The 21,362-nt window shown below is 38.4% G+C and overlaps 1 long non-coding RNA gene across 1 annotated transcript; it reads right to left on the bottom strand.

The window, feature by feature from the left end:
* Positions 1–17,418: 17,418 nt before the first annotated feature.
* Positions 17,419–20,296, bottom strand: LOC125617790. The gene is made up of 2 exons (XR_007348906.1): positions 19,012–20,296; positions 17,419–18,508 (listed from the first exon to the last, which is right to left on the bottom strand). It is a non-coding gene; the product is annotated as an uncharacterized LOC125617790 (long non-coding RNA).
* Between the last annotated feature and the right edge of the window lie 1,066 nt (positions 20,297–21,362).

A 21,362-nucleotide genomic window follows, 5' to 3' on the forward strand; every position in this document is an offset into this window, starting at 1 on the left:
ATTCATTTGCCTGGGGATTGTAAAACTCAATATTTATTAACATATTTCAAGAGTCATTGCAAAGACAATAGTAGCTATGATGTTTGCTTCCTAGTCTCTGGAGTGGAATTTTCATAGCAAAGGGATTTATTTACTAGCTTCCTGTGATACTTCATTTTTCTGAATAAGATTACAACCTTAGGATTAATTATACCAAGTACAACTGGAAACTCTGATGAAAAACATGGTCATCAGAGACATCTTGAAATTATTTACACTGACAGATCCAGTACACTGTAAATACCTATCATGTTAACATCAGCTATTTTTAAAAGAGTAGTATGAATGTGTGTGCTTGGGAATATGTGTGTTCAGAGAAGGCATAGATTTCTTGGAGGCTGCAGAGCTGGTTCTGTGTGTAAGAGCCTTTTATTAAGATATGTCCCTTACATCGGATGGTAGAAGAATAGAATCATGAAGTGAAAAAGAGGCCCAGGAAATCCGTGCTTCTCTTATCTAACTGTAGATATTCAAAAGGATCCCTATCTATAGCATCCTTGCTGTCACCAATGTGAGAGGTACAACTCCCCTTATTGAATAGCTGAAATAATTTAAAAAGTCCTCCTTGCTTTCAACCAGAGATCTATATTATTGATAAATGTTGGATTTTTAAAATTCTTTCTTTTTCCCTTTTATTTCTTTTAATGTTAACATTTAAAAAGTCTCTGATGTGGCTATAAACAAACAATCACAACAAATAGAGCCACAATGGCATTTTCACTAAAAATCTGGAGAATTAGCAAGTAAGGTTCTACAGACTTAGTATCTAAATTCAAGGATACTCCTAATTCATTGAAGTTTCCTTCCACTGTTGCAGTGGAGACCATAAAGTTTGGTGTATGTGCTCAGATGTATGGGCACTATGTGTGTGCAGGTGTGTATAATTGTGTATGTACATGTATGCATGTATTAATCTTACTTTGTTACAGGAGCAACTCAGATAAACCAAGGTATAAGTAGGACCCCTGGATACAGATATTAGAAAAATATGCAAAAGCAGTTCTAATATTGTTTCCAGATTTGTAAAGAAATCTATTTACTTCTTCAATGTCATCTATAAAAAGGCCCATGCCTCTTTTCTAATTTAGGTTTTCTTGACTTCCTCAAATTTTCATTATTCTAAAATCCTCATACACCTTCCAAATGGAAACCTTATATTGTGTCTTCATTTGAGGATGTCAGGCTTTTAAGGTGTCACTTCTTTCAGAGGATTTCACTTTAAAAGAGAAGATTTATAAGGATCAGTCCCAGCCTAAAGGATCAATCATGATTAACTCTCACACATCAATGATGGATACATCCCTTAACAGTATACTTCTTGGAACCCATCAAATGATACCTCCACACTGTGGTGATTGTTAGTCTTTCTTGATCGGCATACATTGGTCCACCTTCATGAGTTACTTGAGTCTCTATCCTTTTTGTAAAATTAAAGTGATAATAATGATAATGATGAAGATGAGGATGCATAGAGTTGAGGGTGACTGTATGGCAAACTTGCCCAACTTAGAAATACTTGGAGCCAACTATCAAGACACCAGAACTTTATTACTCTGGAGGAAAGGATATAAAGTGGTTAGAAATCTCAGTCCACAACTCAGATATGCAAGACAGATTTTGGATTTCAAATTCTCAATCTTCAGAACATTGCTCTTAATCAAATCAGTTTCCCTTGCTGTTTCTTACAAGAGTTTGGGAGGGCATAAATAGTGTCAAGGTGTTAGAATGAAGGGAACATCTGGACCTTGACCATTAGTCCAGATAGGTTACCACTGAAATGACCTTTACCTCCATTGGCCTCTCTCTCTCTTTTGTTCAGTGATTGACTCTGTTGCATACATGCTATAAATAGGCAATATTCGTATCATAATTTTGGGTCAGGAAAAATTGTCCTTGGTCTCTATGTCTCAGTAATACTGCTATGGCTATTCTTATCCAGTTTTTTCTTCCTTTGCACTTTCTGAAAGTCTACCAGAGACATGAGGCATGCATCTTTTCTTATATTCTAAAAATTTATCTGGCATTTTCTAACTCTCCATGTTTTTCCCTAGAGTGCAGATTCCATGTTCCTTTCCTTGTAGCTATGATATCTCTTCTTTCACCATTCCCCTCTGTTTCTAGAAGGTCACAATTATTGCTGTATTTTAGAGTATTGTTCCACCAAATTCTATCTATGCCCAGTGTTTTTTTCTTTATCCCTAAAGACTGACTAGTGGCGCCAGGACACACAAATAAATATTGTGTTGAGGTTTGGGATTGGAAGACATCAAAGGTGACACTAGTGTACTTTGCCCCCCAAAATTATATAACGTTTTAAAGCTACTCCTCTGTTGACTTGGTATAAACATTTGTGAAGCTTTGGAGATTACTCACATCAAATCTTTTCCCCTACTTATACTGTTATATCATCTTAATTTTCCTCATTATTTTTCTAACATATAATTTTCACTGTCAGTTTATGATTCAGTTATTTACTCCTCTATCTAACTATCCTCTTAAATATCTAGTCTAAAAATATTTTTAAAAGTTTTATGCATTACCTTGCTACATTCATGCTATGCCTCTATATGTTTATATATTCACATAAAGACAGGAGGCCACCTATGACTGTATGTGTTATTGACCAGAGGCAAGTGGTAAAGTGGCCAGGAGACAGGACTGCGTGTCTATATAATTTTTCCCTATTTGTGTACTTATCAGGTAGAGCACTGGTGTAGAAGTGAAAGATGATCCCAAGGACAAATATTGGAGTTGATGTTTGGGATAGCACCTTCTAAGTGAGAGTTTGAATGTTGGTTTCATCATTTGAGCTAAATGCTTTTCAAACTTCAGAGTATCCGGGACAATATTTCAAACAAACACATGAATTTTACAAGCCCACAAAGAACTAGTACCACTGGGGAGGAGAGCAAAGGAATCACTTATTTTAGAATATGAATAAGGAGTGATTGATGCAATTAAAACTAGTGAAATCAGTTATTTCAGTGCATCTTCACTTCACTGAGAATTGCATTTATCTGCCAACAATCGACAATAGAAAAAAACAATGGCTTAAATAAGATAGAGTTGTATTTCTCATTTGAATATATATATATATATATATATATATATATATATATACACATAAGTAGAGAAATCAAGTCTAGCATGGCAGCTGCCTGGAAGTTTCAATACTCAAGACCTTCTCAATATTTTTACTTTCTGCAATATTGCTAATAAGCTTGAGCCAACACAAATTAGGATGGAGTGGGTGGAATGAAAGGAGGTGCCCCATTTAATGAACTTGGAATGCCCATTGCTGAAAAATGAGAATCAAGGAAGACAGATGAGGTGATGGCAGGTGATATGAAGCCATAAAATAAGCCATCGGCATCAGGGAGACTGAAGCCTCTTGACAACTGGAAGACAATGTAGTAATGCAACTGGTGTTTTAAGATGATGGGTACAACACTGAAGTGAAGAGTGCTCTAAAAAAAGATGAAACAGCAGTGAGAAAAGTTCAAGGAAGTAGTCACAAGGGAGGAGTGGCATTTGGAATAGAAAAGCAACTAGAACAACTCAGAGACATTGTGATTTTATTTCATCTTAAATACAATAATGATCCAAGAGCTACAGGAAGGATAAATAGGAAAACTAACCAGGGAAGTAAGCATGATGATTTATCTACTTTTCTTACCATTCCAGCCACTGAATTTAGTTCATTTCTGCCCACATCTGGAGACAGGCTCACACTGAGCTCAGGCAGGACAAATCAGCCATCCCCCACCATAGAGAGCCATCTGCCATCCTCACCAGAAAACAGGGCTTGCTTCTTGCCTAATACATTATTATGGCTCTCTTGTGTGTGTGACCTACAGGATTTTCTATCTTAAGGGTTTATTCTTGAATTCAAATCCACCTGTGAGGAAAAGTGCTATGAGCAATAGTTTTTTCCATTTTATCTGATAATTTTCAGACAATTTCAAAGCTCAGCTGATTCCTGGGACCCAAACCAATAGTCTGGGTCTTCTGAGGAGAAAGCTAGGAAGGTGCGCTAAGAACAGACCAATGTGCTACCTGCAAACATCTCCTAAGACAAGGAAGAAGGAATTGAATGTGTTAATTCATCACAGCCAACCTCACCTCCATGTCTCTTTCAGAGCCAAGTGGAAAGTGGGATTGGGACTACAGTTCACTGTTTTGCTATCCCTACATTTGTATCTTGTGTGCAGCTATGGGCCCAACAAGAAACTCTCTGTACTAGCTTGCCCTTAGGAAGAACAAGAGACATGGGCTAAATGGGCTGTGGAAGAATAAAGAGTGAGTGATTACAGCAGCTTGAGATTTCCGTGAGATTTAGGGTCTTAGCTATTGACAGAATGGCATCTGAATTGGAGATCAGTGATAATCTTGAATTCTATTGTCAGAGAAGCTGTCCATATTCCTCGGCATCCACAGGATGTTTCTGTCACTCTGGATTCTCATTCCTAAGGAATGAGGCTTTAGGAGCCACTGAGAGTCTGTTGCATGTGGCAGATGATACAGAACAGCAAACATGTAATGGGGAGTGTCACTCCTCTGTAGCATGTGTGGAAAATACCCTGTACAGGTGTGGCTTTGCTCCCTCCCAGAGAGAAGCATTCTACTTCTCACAATAGCTTGCTGTTCATTTGTAGATAGAGCTTTGTGACAGCCTGATGTCAAAGGTGGGGGGAAATGTTAGCTTAATTGTTTACATCCACAGCCATCTCATTGGCTAGAATCTGAGACTAGAGCCCTTGGAGTAGGCACATCCCTATGGGTGGAGACCCTGGGTGAAGGGAAGCCAGGAGGGAGAGGGGCACGTTATGAATAGGAAGGACGTTCTGGGGAGCGATATTTCTTGGCGTCTAATTGCTCTATGTTTTATAGAACCTGATCATTAGGGGATCCTGGGCATGATTCCGCAGAGATGTTCTTGCGAAATAAAGCAAGAGGCTATTAAACAGAAAGTTTAAATATAGCTACAGGGAGACATACTTCCTGACAACTTGACAGATGTCTTGGAGTGACGACTCCTTCCTTCATTGCTAATTACAAAATCATTTGTCTTAAGGAAAGGACAAAAGAGAAGTAATTATGAAAAACATGATTCTTAAGGGATAAAAAGATAACATCAGTTTAAAACACGGAAGCAATCATAACCACTTAGAATCATTATTAGTTTGGTAGAACCAATGACAGGTTGCTTTTTAGAAACCAGAGGGAATGGGGCTCCTGAAGAACAGGGAAAGAAAACATCCAGTTTCTTGTTATGCTAAACTTATCCCCAGACTCCTGAGACTTCTTTGATGAACAGTTCATTAAAATTTCCAACCGCAGATGAATTTGAGCTAAAATACACAAATGTTTTAATTATACATTCCTTTTTAATTACACTAATGACTTGTAATGTGTTTATGTTGGTTTAGAGTTTAATTTCTTCCCTTAGATTAGGTGGTTGACTTAAGGACTGTGCTTTTCAGTAAAATAGCATGATTCATCAATGTTTGATTATGAATTAATGCCCAAATGTAAAAGAGCTGCTGCCCTTGGCAGGATAGCTCTGCCCATGAACAATTGCCTTTCCTTTGGGGCCAGGGACACAGTAGATCTTTCCATCTTTGTAGACAGAAACAACAGAAATTTTCAGGAAAAAGTTGTGAATAGCTTCCACAAGGGATAGGAGTGTATGAATTGGGAAGAGAAGACCCTATGCATGAAATGGGTCCATTTATATGTCGACACGAATAAGACTCAAAGCTGGCCCAGAATCTGTCTGTGAGAGATTACATGCCCACCTTATGTTTTTGACTATTCTTTTATATGCTTTTTTGGGACCTCTCCTTTTGAGATCCTCTAATTCTTCCCCCCAGAGAATCCATTGTATTATCTCAGCCAATGCTAGCGTAAAGAATGAGACTTTGAGGGACACTTTCACACTGACATTATGAAACATGAGTATTTATTCTCACCCTAGCTTCAATATTTATATTTTAAAAGAGAGCTCTTAAATGAAAAATGCTTAACTAATGATACAGGATAGGTAGGTAGGCAAATAAATCCATTTATCTACTTTCCTGAACAATAGATATTGGTGGTTGTCTTCTTTTGCCCTATTCTGCTAAAAAAAAAAAAAAAAAAAAAAAAAAAAAAAAAAAAAAATCCAAAAAAAAAAAAAAAAAAAAAAAACTCTTTTTTCCCCCTGCATTGTATAATTAGAGCAAGAACTTTCATTTCTTGCAAACTTACCACTGGGTTTGGTCTCATGTGACACACACTAGCCAATATGAGCATGCAGTCCTCCTGAGTACTGTTGAAGAGATTGGTTGAAGGTAAACCTATTACAAAAGCCAGACCACTCAATGTTCACCCAAGGACTTTTTTGCCTAACCTGTTATGGTAAACCGAATAAAGGTCCCCCAAAATTTGTCTGCAACTTAATCCCCAGAATCATCTGTGAATATGTTATCTTGTGTAGCAAAAGGGACTTTTTAGATATCATTTAGTTAAAAATATTGAGGTTACTCCAGATTATAAGAGTGGATATTTTTTTTTTTCAGTGAAAAATGTAAGCAAGAAAGTTAAAGAAAGAGATATGATAATAAAATTGTGGTCTAAATAATGCAATTGCTTTGAAAAAAAGAGTGAAGAGACACAAGCCAAAAAATGCAGGCAGCCTCTTGAAGCAGAAAAAAAAAAATCTCAAAATGACTTCTCCCCTAGAGTCTGCAGAAAGAAATGCATTCTTGAAGACACACTGATTTAGCCCCATTTAGACTTGCCTGATATTCTGGAGGCCAGATCCAGCATATCAGGTAATATGTTTATATTGCTTTAAGTCACCACATTCATGGTAACTAGTTACAGCATCAGTAGGAAGACATCAAGTGAGTTGCTGTCTCCCAGATGGGATTTTGATGTTCTGAAAATGATCACGTTCATTACATGGAAAGAAACTCTCCAAGAACTGAAGGAGGAGACATGGATCTCTAATGTTGCTAATTATTTCTTTGTCTACTGGGCCTAAAAATAACACTGTTTTGTCCTTCTGTTATGCCCTTCCTAAAGCCCTTTGGTTTATGCTATATTAGTTTGAGTTAGATTTCTGTCACTGGCCATTAAAGGTGTTCTGATTAGTATAGTCCTTTATTATTATGTAGAACATGAAATAGAATAGGTAAATAGATATTTTCTATTGGATTAAAAATGTCCATACCATGTATATATTGATACTGTTAAATGAAATTAGCAGATAATATCTGCATTTTTTTTTGTAATTTTTGCATTCTTGCTGTCTTCTCTCCAAAACTGCTCTGAGTATTTCAGAATGAAAGATGAAGACTGAGTACCCTACTCCAGTGAATGTAGTGAGAGAACAGTATCATTAGTGCAGGTATATGTTTGGGTATGAGCAAAGATATCCAAATTCCATATGCTGAAAATTGCACTATTATGCATCTACCACTTTGAGTAACTACGTGGTCACCTCCATCAGTGATGTTCCTTCTGTCTAAGCTGTAGGCACTAGGCCTGTAACTGGGGAAGCCAAGTTGGAAACCATGAACAAAGGACACAGCAACTCTTTTACAAGTGTGAAAGAAGAGGATTTAAAATCAGCTGTGATTTCATTCAACAGAGTGAAGGTGTTCAACTATAGAAGGACATCCATGTGAAAAGGTAAGTGAGTTACTTTTTTTTCTTGCTTGGTTGTTTCAATGAGAAAGGCCAAGTAATCAGTACACTGCACAAAGAGCCTCCTGAGACTCTCAAGGGAATGGCGGCATATGCCTTTTTTTCACAATCTGAAAAAATTGGGATTATCTACAGGGTCTGACTCAGGAGCTCTCTATAGGCTATTTTCTTGTCATATGCTTGTATAAAACAAAGTGAGTTTAGTAAAAGACACTTGCACTTGAAAAAACAAAGGCCTAGAGGCTCAGCTTTCAGATGGGAATCAAGGGCCCCAGATGCGGAAAATGAAGGAAGTAGTCAATTGGGAACTCAGCTGTGCAAACCACTGTTGCCCTCTGAAATACTCCACATCTTCCATGTGGGTTGCAATTAAATTTGAACTTACATGGCTATGGACTCTTCCATATCCATATCTAATAACAGAAATTCATTTTAGCCTACAGATAACCATTTATTCTTTAGCATGAATTTAGTTACATATTTTCCTCCAGAGCAGAGGCTTTGATGGAGTTTGAGAAATCATTCATTCAAGAAATATTTAGTGAGTGGTTGTTATGAGCCAGGCTCTCTGCTATGTGCTGGGAATACTAACAGGAATCAAAGTAAATATACTTCCTTCCAGAAGGATTTCGTGGTCTGATATGAAGGTGGCAGGGAGATATGAGGTGCAATATTAGGTTGAAAAAGTTAAAGACAAATATTTCTTCATTTCCCAATTTTACAAAACACAGAGTTCCACTATATTTCATGTGTTCCCCAGAATGCCACAGCCAATTTTTCTTACCATTTTTCCAAAGCCCACTCATCAGTTTGCATATAACATTAGCACTTCATAGTTCATACATACATTTAGAAATATAAAAGATAAATGATCATTTTATTCTTATTTCTTTGTTTTATTGATAATCCAGAAAGATGAAGCAAAGGTAAGGACAACAGAAATTTGAATTCATGAATTTTATAACTCTCAGCTCAAATTTGTCCCATTACATCATGCCTGTGCAAAAATACATTCAGCTAATAATAAGGCATATGGACTTCAAAAAAACATTGGCTTTTCTCCAACACTTTCTGAATGTAGTTCACACACATTGGCCTGATATTCCAGGCCATCTACAAACTTGGCTTAGCTCATTTTCCAAGTTTATTCTATCATTCACCTTGTAAAATTACATAGTCATAACTTCCAGAACAGAATTTGTTCTTTTTCTACTCCCATGATCCTGAAAATGCTTTGCCCTTCCACCTCAATATCCTGCCCATACTGACTTCTGGTAGTGACTTTTTCCTAATTGTTCAGTGTTTTCTGAAGAATTTCCCAATCTTACCAGCCAGAAATTTTCCATAACTACTTTGTTAAGCTTTACTGTACTACTCAAATGGCCCTTGTCACACTCCACCTTCTATCACCGCCATTTTGTCACTGCCTTATCTCTTCTAATGGAAGGCAGAGATTCTCACATATATTTGTGATCCTGCAGTTTCCAGCACATTGAATGCTAGGCATCATAAATATCTGATCAATGACTGAATGAATTGCATTGAATTCAAGTCATTGAGAGAAAGGGGAGACCAAATCTAAGCACTGTAATTATAAAACTTGGCCTATCTAAGGTAGACTAGGGAGGGCAGAGTGTGGAGAATCTGAAAGAAGCAGGTAGAGGAACCAGGTAAGGGACTTGCACAGTTGGCCTGGTGTAAGGAGATAAAAGTGTACTCTTTCTGGGAGAACTGGGACAGGAAGGGAGACAGCAAATTGAAAAAGCATTTTTATCCAACATATGGTGCTTGCAGGAGATAAAGAATAATGTTCTTGCTTAGGAGAACGAACCTAGTAACACATATACACAAAATATGCAGACAGCAACCATCAGCCTGTTAGGTGCTTCCTTCCTTGTTGCTATAAGGTCTGAGGATTTTTGATAATTGTATATTTTTGTCACTTTCCTGAAAGTTTTGGGGATTCTAGGAAGCACAGATAACCAGATATCTGAGCCATGTTCCCAAGAGCTCTTGTGCCATTGTCTCAAGGCTACCTGGGACTACAGAGAGAAAGCAAAGTTTCTAAGGTCCTGGGACCTCACTGAATGACCCAACCACCACCACTTGTGTGGATCTTCATTATTATGGATTATCATCAAATCTCTTTTTAACAGAAATTTTCTGTTGTTTAAAGGTATTTTAAAACCTGTGTTCTACAGATGAGGTAGGCAAACTATGGCCCATGAGAAAAAAAAAAATGGCTTGTATCTTTTCAAATGGGTTTCTTAAAAAGTAAGAGAATAAATAAAGAAAGAAGTATAGGCGATAAAGGCTAGAACTGGCCTACACACTCTATTACTTTACAATCTACTCCTTTAAAGGAATGAGAAGATAAAGATTAATTTTCCAGGGCTAGGGATGTAGCTGAGTGGTAAACTACTTGCCTAGCATGCATGAGGCCCTGAGTTCAACACCCTGCACCTCGCAAAATAACAACAACAACAATTTCACCTAATACCCTGGCCAGAATCTGTTATTATTATGAATAGTCGATAACTTTGCTCCTTAGGGTCTGATAGCCTAGTATATATTCCTATTCTTAGTCTTCTTTCCGACAGTGGCCAGCTAAAATCCTTGAGCCCTGTGTTAATAGCAGTGACCAACTTCTCCTTTCTCAGTGTTTATAAAACATGTCAGGATCCCAGCCAAGCCAGAGCTCTTGAAAATATTTATGCAATAAACAACTAATTTTTTGAAATAGTTATAGTTATACATATTGGTCAGGGAATATCCTAAAAATCGAAATAAAATACCTTATTTTAGTTATACGGTATGACTTTCCAATCACAGCAGTCACCTTTTCATAGAGGTACATCAAGATAAATAGAGCAATATCCATATTTTACAGTCTATAAAATTCAAATCTTTGCTAAAAAAAAAGAGCGCTTACATGCAATGCATACACCAGCTACCAAGTTTATTTATCAACATATATTCATGCAATATGTGCATTGTAAACTTAGGACATCAGTTTTAGGGTCTGAACCAATATTTATAGCCAAGATCCAAACAGGGGTGAGAGCCTATCAAAATATTTTGTGACAGGTAATTGCAGTTCATGGAGAAAGCGACATACAGGGTCAGTTCACCCCGACATTGGAAAGGTATAAGCTGTATCTCCAGAAGCTAAAGCTTCATTTCATGAATCTGAGGGGCTTTTCTTCCCCTTCAACTTTAACCTGGAGATTCTAATTCTTATTCTTTTACCCTACCTCTAACTTCGAATCATAATTTAAACACAAAATTTCATTTTTATGGAGGTATATATGATTGTCGATATATAAAATTTACCTTCTCCAGAAATGTCTGGATTTTGCAATCAATTAGAACATTCAGGTAAAGTCCAGGAAATATAAAAACAAATTTTTAAAAATATGATGGGTAACAAGCTTGATGTTTGAGATGGAGTTATATTGTTACCTTAAAATTATTCAAACATTCCTGTTTGAGACATAGTCAAACTGAGCTTCCAAGAGTCTGGCTAGTATGAGAGTTATGGCCAGGGAATGTAGTACTGATAGCAGTCTGTGTGACAGCACATGAAGGTGATAATTATGACTGACCCTTATCAAGACTTCCAGAGGAGGGCTGGGGATATAGCTCAGTTGGAAGAGTGCTTGCCTTGCATGCACAAGGCCCTGAGTTCAATCCCCAGCACCAAAAAAAAAAAAAAAAAAAAAAAGATTTCCAGAAAAAAAAAAGTCAATGCAAGACTTCAGGCAATGAGGTAGAAATCCAGGTATGAAGATCATGGATGGAGATTGAGAAAGTCACAGGAAGACAGGAGAGTTAAGAACTCCAAGCAATAGAATGATGTGAATGGAAAGAGCTTGTCTCAGATGCCTCTGGTTTATTGGTGCGGGAAGTATTACTAGGGGCAAGATGCTGACTTCTGGAATCTCATCCCATGTGAGGCAGACTGGGGTTCCCCACATTAGCCTAAAAATCTGAGGTATACTCTGAAGAGGCAAATCACTTCTAGACACATTGCCACTAGCTGTTGATTTGAGATGGGAGAAGGGAGTTTGAGGCCAGCTTGGTCTACTTAGGAAGACCTTGTCTTAAATGCGTACACCTACCTGCAAAAAGTCACATTCTGAGGTCCTAGGAGTAAGGATTTTAACATAGGGATTTAGGGAGGCATACAATGCAGCCCATGACACTGATTATAGTGAGGAATTGAAGTTTATTTTGAATTTTTTCTCATTTTTATTGAAAGACATGTTAGGCTTCTTGCTGTTAGTTTAAAAATCGGGTTACTTGGGGATGGGGATATAGCTCAGCTGGTAGAGTGCTTGCCTTGCAAGCACAAGGCATTGGGTTCAATCCCAAGCAGAAAAATAAAAGCACTGACATGTCTCATTCTTGAAAACAAAACCCACATTTAACTGGGCTTCCAAGTGCAGCCCCTGCCTGGCTTGGCCACGTGGCTTCCTCTGGCCAGTGGAGCCCAATCCCCCTTCCAAGGCAGGCAAGGAGGGCCAGAGAGTGAATGATCATCTTTCCAGCTGCTCACTACAGCTGCTTCCCACAAGCCCCCAGGGCTCCCCAGGGCTCCCCAGAGGGCAGGAGCCTCAGTCTCCCACAACCACCTCCTGCTCCATCACACAGCCCTGTCAGCCATCTTTATTGTCGTTTCTTCTCTTGTTGGTGCTTCCTGGTTTTATTTTCCAAATTAACCACTTGTGTTATAGAACCCAGGGCCGGAGGCTCTTCCCACAGAAAAAACAATTCAAAAACAATGTCTGAGATGAATGCTGGGGTAAAAGAAAGGCTTTTTTCAGAGACCAAAGAACAGAGAAGAGGGAGGTGTGCTTCCAAATCAGCCTCTAAATTAAGCATCCTAAGTAGGGGATTCTCCTCCATTACCCAGTGGAATAGTAGACCTTCACTGGGACCAATTTGGGGTTCATTTTTCCCAGACATGATAACTACCAGATACTGATGGAAGCCCAGTTTTGGCACACTAGGCTAGGATTCCATGTAAGGATCTATTTTGGGAAAAGTTATGTAGGTCTCTGAGGTTCAAACAAACTCACTATGATTTTTATTTATATACTTATTTATTCATTGCAGTTATGTTGTTTTATTCAGAAGAAATGTTATTGGGAGGATGAAAGTGAAATATTGAAACATGGTAATCACCACAGAAACCAGAAGAAACCAGAAATAATTAACCTCTGCCCGCCCCCCCCCCCAATTATGGGATAATTTGACAGATAATTTTTTTGTTTGTTTTTTTGTTTGTTTGTTTTTAAGTATAGAATAGCTATACTACATTCATTCAGCATTATGTGGAATTAATTGCCACCTCCCTGCTTTAATCATGCATTTCCCAGAGTTGGTCAAGGGAGGCTAAAGTTTCCACAAGTTGTTAAAAATATTTCAGGTTAGGGGACTGTGAGAGGTTAGTGCAAAGGTAACAGAGATGGCATGTAGATTAAGACTACCTAGTTCAGTGATCACTATGGAAAGAAGTATGGAGAGTCCTTAGAAAACTTGGACTAGAAGCATTATTTGACACATTCATCCCACTCCCCAATCTAAAGCCAAAGAACTTAAAAATAGCATACTACAGTGACACAACCACATCAATATTTATAACAGCTCTACTCACAATAGCCAAGCTATGGAACTATGTGGGTGTCTGTCAACTAATGAATGGATAAAGAAAATGTGTTATATATACACAGTGGAATATTACTTTGACATAAAGAGGAATGAAATAATAGCATTTGACAGTAAACGCATGGAACTGGAGAATATCATGCTAAGTGAAATAAGCCCCCCACCAAAAAAAAAAAAAAAGCCAAATGTCCTCTCTGACTTGTGGATGTTAATCCAAAACAAGGGAGGTTGGGGAACGGAATAATAGAAATCCATTTGATTAGACAAAGAGAAATAAAGGGAAGGGGTAAGGGGAATTGAAAAGACAGTAGAATTAATCCGACTTAACTTTCCTGGCCTTGTATTTGAATACATGACCAGGGTAACGCTGCATCAGTACAACCACAAGAGTAGAATCCTAAATAGAATAAATTATACTTTATGTATGTATAATTTCTTTTTTTTTTAAAGAGAGAGTGGGAGAGAGAGAGAGAGAGAGAATTTTTTTAATATTTATTTATTTTTTTTTTAGTTCTCGGTGGACACAACATCTTTGTTTGTATGTGGTGCTGAGGATCCAACCCGGGCCGCACGCATGCCAGGCGAGCGCGCTACCACTTGAGCCACATCCCCAGCCCCAATTTCTTAAAATACATTCTACTATCATGTATAACTAAAAAAAAAAAAGAAAGAAAGAAAAACCACTTAGTTCAGTGATCAATGAATTGCTAAATGATGGTGTCACCAGCCACTCATAGTGCCCAAGATTATCTGGGAGGCTGAAGCTTACTCTCTGATACCACAGGGGAAGGGAAGACTCTGGGAGTTTTATAATTGAGCTTTATGAATGTCCCATATATTTGGTTCAGAAGGTGAGGGATGGTAGGCACAGTTAGAAACAGGTAAGTCTGGGATGGTACCCGCATTGAGCACACAGAAGTTTTAACAAACACAGTTTTCTACTACAGAGAATCATGGATTCTTCAATATGAAGCATATTGTCTCAAATTCCTTAGGCTGAAGGCAGAACCACTCTGACCAATTCTAGGATTTGAGGCAGGATGTAAAACTCTAAGATCTCAACCATTTTAACTTTCAGGATGCGCAGAAACCTTCCTGTGACTATTTCCAAAGAGCTATGTGTATTTCCAATTTTGATCATCTAAGAGCTAGTCTCCACAAGGTAGCAGAAGTTCCTGACTGACAGCATCGGTGTGATAGTTGAGGCAGTGTTTCTTTCCAGGCCAGGCAGGTGGGCATAATGTTCCCACTGTGACTTCCTGGGCTGAGCCTGAGATAGAGATTTCTTGGCATTGCTGGTCAAGGGGATAGGGAGTGTGGAATTCTTGCACTTGGGTGTAAAAAAGAGTTGTACTATAAAGGATGCCTGTATTTTTTTTTTTTTGGATGAATGTGTATTTGTAATGAATACTTAAAATTGAACTGAACACTTATAATTTAGATAAATGCATTTCATTGCATCCAATGATTTTTTTATTCCACTTATTCTTCACCATCATCAATGAGGTAGAAAGTGTTAATACTATTTTTAATTGGGATAATTGAGACTCAGAGTTATTCAATATTTTGTCCTTGACCACACAGTTGAAAATAAAAACCAAGTCATTAAGGAAACTCACATAGATACCTCAGCATTAGTGACCCAAAATGCAGATGCTTTTACTTGGTTTCCATCTCATAATAAAAATGATAGCAGTTGCAATACTGGGTGCTTATTATTCATCAAGAATATGATATGGTCTTTCCTTTAAATTGAGAAAAGTAACTTATTATCTCATTTACCTTATAGCACTACACACGGAAAATAGCTTTTTGAAGTCTTGTTCTCAGAGCATTTTCTACTTTGAAAGAGACATATGAAAAAACTAATGTGTAACCTGAAGGAATCAATGATTAATTATGGAATGTTAAACCTTGTAACAGGCAGTACAAGGAAGGTTTTGGAGTCAAAGATGATCTTAAAGATCATTCTTTCTTCCCCTTTGCATAGAATCTTGCCACAGTTCATTTTCCAACCCCCATTTTAGCTTACGTGACCCTAAAGCAAAGGGAATTATAATGAAGAAATTTGATAAATATAGCTTCTTCAAAAGGCACAACATGGATAGAGTCAAACTGTCTCAATCCAGCTTTGTGTCTAAAATTGTGTCTAAAATCCCATTAGAAATTAATTTCTTCCTATTAATTTTATCTCAAAATCCAAATATTATGAAAGGTCATACAATTTTTAGGTATTGTTTCACTTGGTATAAATAAGCTCATTGTTTATCAGTTCTGAGAGTTCAAAAGCTTGCTCGACTGAGCATTAGAAAGCAAGAGGGAAGTAGTTGGTTAGGATCTTTAACAGAGCTCCTAGAGGGTTGGCTTCTAGGACTGGTGTGGCCTATGTGATGAATTTTGGAAGTGGTGGCATGGTAACAAATGACAGGAGGAAAGTTTTAGGAGATCAGACCCAACTCAGGGCCCACAGGCTGGCATACAGAACAGAGCAGAGAGTTCACTGCCAGGAAGGCCGGGTTTAAGTTCAGTTGTGCTGTAGCTTCCTGTCTGGGTCACTTCTTACGTCTCTGAATCTGTCTCCTCAACTCTAAAGTCAAAAACCAAAAGTGTAATGATTTGGGAGGAAGTCTGTTGTTTTGAAGAAATCAGGCCCTCTGCATGGAAGTCATGTGAGGGGTGTAAATTATGATACAGATGTTGGTAGGAATTGTTAAATGATAAGAACCAAGAAGAAGGCCCAGATGCTGATAAGGTTGAGAGACTTCAGCAAGGTCTTAGTTTTGGCTAGATAAGCAGAAGCTCCTTAAACTGAAATCTTGAGGAATCTAACCTGGACAGTTTGTAGATTAACTTTCCAACTGGTACAAACTCACACAAATCACAGCTGTCTCACATGCAGAAAAACAGCACAGGCTGGTGGAAACATCACCTCCAATATCTGAGGGTGGCACATCCAAGGGCCTGTGTATAAGGTGTTTATAAAAAAAGAACCTTAATCTCTAAACCACAGCTTCAAATGATGCTGTTTGGAGTAAATGACTTGAAATAATGATTAGAGAACCCAGCATGAAAACTCTGTTTCTGCTACAACAAAGGGTCAATGTCGCTGGACTGTAGGAAATGACAGAAAATGCTCCCACAGATATTCTGTATGCTGATCTCAAGTTAAGATCTGTGCCAATGGCGGAGTCTATGCAGAAAAAGATTCAGCTGAAAAATTAGCTCTTTATGATTCAGAGTTCAGAGCACCTCATCCATGAGATGGATTTGCAACCAGCCTCTTATATGACTTAATGATGGACAATGTTAATTCATGCTTTTGAACTCGTTTTCAGAATTAAAGGCAGCACCACTTTACATCTTTCTGTTATAGATTCTCCTCTGTTTCCTGGTGACAGGACCTGCTGCTATGGGTTGTCAGGTTTACTTGTGTGGTCAGAGAATGAGCTGACCTCTTGACTGTTTCCCCAGTCCCACAGGCATCACCACCAAGGAGGACATGTCACTCATCCCGGCTTGATCTGTGGCCTCTGTTGCCTTCCAGTAAATACCTAGGATTCACAAATCTCAGATTTGCATCCTCCGTCCAAATTCTAATGCTATTTACAGCAATTGCAGCCTGGGGAGGTGGGAGGTGGGGGATTTTAGGTTTAACTGTGTGCAGATGAATGTGCTGAGTGGCATATTCCAGCACATAAAGAAGGATATCCAAGTGACTGTGCAGCTCAAAAATGCAATTTAAATTAAACTTTACTTCTCCCCATGCCCACCCCACCATTCCTGTACTCATGTTCCTAGGCCAGAAGGCAATCACTCTTGAAATAGTAGCAAATAAAATCAGAGACACAATCAAAGCTTCAGGTATTGAGAAGAGTCAGCCTTATAGGACCACAGTCTGGAAGATGTTATAACTGACTTGCTGCTTGGGAATCCAGGACATGCCCTATGCCCATTTCCTACCTGCATCCAAGCTCAGGTCCCAGAATGGGTTGCCCAAAACATGCCTTTGAAAAGGAATAGTGTTTATAGATTTATTTATTTGTTTTTCCTTCCATAACAAAGACTAGGCATCATATAAAGAAAACAGGCTTAAATCACAACTTCTGGGATTAAATAAAATGAAGTCAAATCCTGACCTGGCCTTCCACAAGCTCTATGACAATGTATCAGTCACAGGGTCTGAATGCCCACTTCCCCACCTGTTGAATGGAGTTAGGAACATACACTTGTACTGTTGCACAGGACAGGATTAGAGCCAGGGTTGGATAAGCACTTTGTGACTACAGCACACTAATGTACCTGTTCAGCAAATCAAAGCTCTAACAGTACATTTTTGAAGATATAATGACCCAGGAGGTAAAGGGTGTTGCCCTAAACATTCAACATACTATTTACAATGCACAGCCTTTAAGCCAGATCCCCTGTCCAGGCCAAGGCATGTGGAGGAGAAGGAATCACAGCAGATAAGCCCCACTCAGAGCTGCCTTCACACTGAGACCAAGCCAGGGGTACTGGTCAGCAGGACTCCCTTCTGCAGTTCTCACGTTTTGCACGTTGACAGCCTTTCTTGATGTCCCTGTATCCGCTGCAGATCTGAGGATGTGGCTGCACTGAGGGGAACATGCCTCCATTTTCCAGTAGGACAGGTGTAGCCCGGTAGGTTGTAGTTCCTTAGAATGAGTTCAGGCCAGGAGGAGTGATACAGCCGCCAGGAGAAGCCTTGTTTTTTTCCACCTGTCCTAATGAAGATTCTCTCTCCTTTCCTAGCAGATTCCCTTTCCCAGTGTCTCTGTCACTGTCTGCCAGTTGCCACAACAGCCCACGTCCTGTCGCCTCTCCTTTCTTCTCACCCTGTCCTCTGTGTCCTCACTCTTCTCACTGCTGAGTCGTCTGGCCAATTCTTTAAAGGGGAATCATTTAAGCTAATTACAGTTGGGGTTTTAGCCCATGTATTTCTTCTTTCACCCTGACCTTTAAGAAGTTTCAAGTCCAAAGATTAGACATTCAAGACCTTGACTGGGCTCTGTAGAGAAGTTTTCAGGCTGATGGGACATTTATAGCTCTCTGATCATTCTCTATACGTACTCCTCAGTCAAGACAGCTGTTTCTGGTAAAAAAAAAATAAGAACAAGTAATCAGAGAAGTGTTGAAAAACTACCAGGTTTTAAATGGCAGCATCGTCTTCACACTATAAAACAACACTGTGGGATAGGATGGATGGTAGGTGCATGGAGGATATTTTGAATAATGCAAAGCAAGAGAGGCATTAGGCGGTAGCACTTATAAACTCAGCTGTGAAACCAACTTCCAGGATTGGAACTTCTGTGGTGCTACTCCACAGCTCTGTGACCTTCAGGTAAGTTGCTTGATATCTGCTTCTGTTACTTTATATGTAGAATGGGCAATAACTGTGCTTACCTGATGGCGTTGCTGCAAGGGTTAAATGGCTATACTTGCACAGTGCTCGGATCAATCACCTGACTATCATAATGCTCAGTTACACTTAACCTTTATTGTCAATGAAAGGTTGGGTTCAGTGGCATTGGAATCTGATAGACTATGGTTAAAGTTTTTGTTCCTTCACTGTTGGGCCATGAAAAGGTTATTTACCTCCCTATGCTTTAGTTTCCTCACCTGCAAAAAGAAAAAAAAAAAGAATATCATTAATGATGATATGCACCACCACTTCCACAGCATTTAGAACAGAATATATGGACCAGTAAAGTGACTGTGAATTATTAAAGAACTAGGCCAATGCTCCATGACCAACCCAGTACCTGTCTCTGAGACAATCAGAATTATTCCACTTATGTGTTTACTCTCATAAATAAACCTTGGCAATGACACATTTCAAAGTCAGGTTCAAATGCATCCTTCTCTGTAATCTGACCAAACAACCCTGGCCTCCCATCATCCAGGTTGTGAATCTTCCAAACTGACTTATGGTACACTAGTTTGCATGTAGTTTATCTTTCTTGGAATGAAGAGACCATCACAAATTCATCTTTTTCACCCCACAATTTGGCAGAATACACTCCAGTGTTGTATATAGATTCTGACCCTTTAAATTCTGCTTTAGATGCTATCAATTTTCTTCCTTTAGAGCTGTTTATTCTGCTACTGTTTCGTTGGCATGCTCTAAACATGATTAACAGTCCTTTTCTTTAGTTACAAGCACAGTAACTTCATGGTGCTTCATGGAAAAGGTACATGGGAAAGATAGGCTCCTTAGCACAGAGCTTGATATATATAAAAAAAAATTTTTTTAAATGTTCAAGGTTTCAAATATCTCTTTTTAAAAGACTTTTTGTTTGTATGTTTGCTTCATATCAAATAACTAGAATCAAAAGTCCTAAAGCTGACTTAGTCTTAGGACAGGGCCCAATTCTCAGATTCTTTGCTTGTACCAACAAAGCTCTCCATGAATATGATCAGTCTCAGCATTCAGCTTTTCTCCCCAACTCCAATTAGCTAATTTCTTTGGGAAATGGTTCTCTGCAGAAGTTCAGACAAAATATCTGAAATCCACATATTGCTGAGGAATTTTTTTTTTTATTTCCTTAGTTGTTTAAAATAACATAAGACTGGTGATTGCTTAAAATATTTATCCCTTATACTGTGGGGTTTTTTCCCCTAAATCTGGAATTCAATGATCATCCTAGTCTGAAATTCTTTGCAGTTCATCCAAGCTGACACAGTCCATCAACAGTGATGGCTTATGTTGGATCAACTTGAACTTCTTGATATACAGGTACAATAGATCTAGGTACTCAGGGTTAAAATGCACTGCTGGCACTGGTCTGGAAAGATGATTCTACTGAGAAAGAGTTGGAGTATGCACTTACTATGTCCCTATGGGAATCATCCAACAAGCCCATGTATGACCTTGTTCTAGTCTTAGGGGTGCGTTGATTTTAATGAAACACAACCCATCAGTCAAGAGTGATGGAAATAGAATTCTTGTTTTAGTGATATTTTGAAAAGATCTTAAAAGGGCTTCTCATTAATAACTTATAGCAACATTTCACAAAATTCTTCTTTTTTCCTTTCAGTACAAATAAAACTGGCATCAAGGATACAAGTGGTAGTTAGAGGGTACAAATATGGAATGCTTATTAAGGTGAAGATAAAAATGTTCTGAGCAGGTAGGGCCACAGATGGATAGTACAGGTAAGCCTGAAAATTTTCTCCAACTAACTTGGATTTTATTATTATTATTATTATTATTATATTATTATTATTATAAAGATTGAAACCAGTGTACTTAACCACTGAGCTATATCCCCAGCTTTTTATATGTTTTGATTTTGAGAGGTTCTTGCTAAGTTGCTTAGGGTCTCAATAAATTGCTGACATTGCCTTTGAACTTGTAATCCTCCTGCCTCAACCTCCTGAGTCTCTGGAATTACAGCATGCACCACCGTGACCAGCCTAGATTTATCATTATCTTACATTAGTAATAGTACTATAGAATATTCTTTGAACAAGTGAATGGATTTTCTCTCTCTCTCATATTCACACACACACACACACACACACACACACAATACACACACATATACATGCAAAAACTAGGCATATACCAATTGATTCACTTAATAAGTGGAAAACATGCACGTTTCTTTTGCTTTTGTTTTAATCAAATGTGACCATACAGCTCCTGGATAGATATAGCTTGGAGAAAAATTGAAATAGCTATTCATTCATCATTTCATTCATTCATTCAAGAAATTCTTTGGGACACCTACCAGAAACTTGACACTTTTCTGGGCACTATAGTTGGACACAGAAGCAGAGATACTGTACCCAAGGAACTTAGATTTGTTGGGGATAGTAAACGAATGCGATGTGATGAAATTATGCAAATAACAGGGTAAAAGGACAGAAAGGGATTGTGGAGTTGTTTTACAAGGGGTGTCAGGTAAGTACTCACTAAATTGGTATCCGAGCAAAGACCGGAA

Source organism: Marmota marmota, unplaced genomic scaffold (genome assembly GCF_001458135.2).
Source record: "Marmota marmota marmota unplaced genomic scaffold, marMar, whole genome shotgun sequence".
In the NCBI taxonomy this organism is placed as follows: Eukaryota; Metazoa; Chordata; class Mammalia; order Rodentia; family Sciuridae; genus Marmota; species Marmota marmota.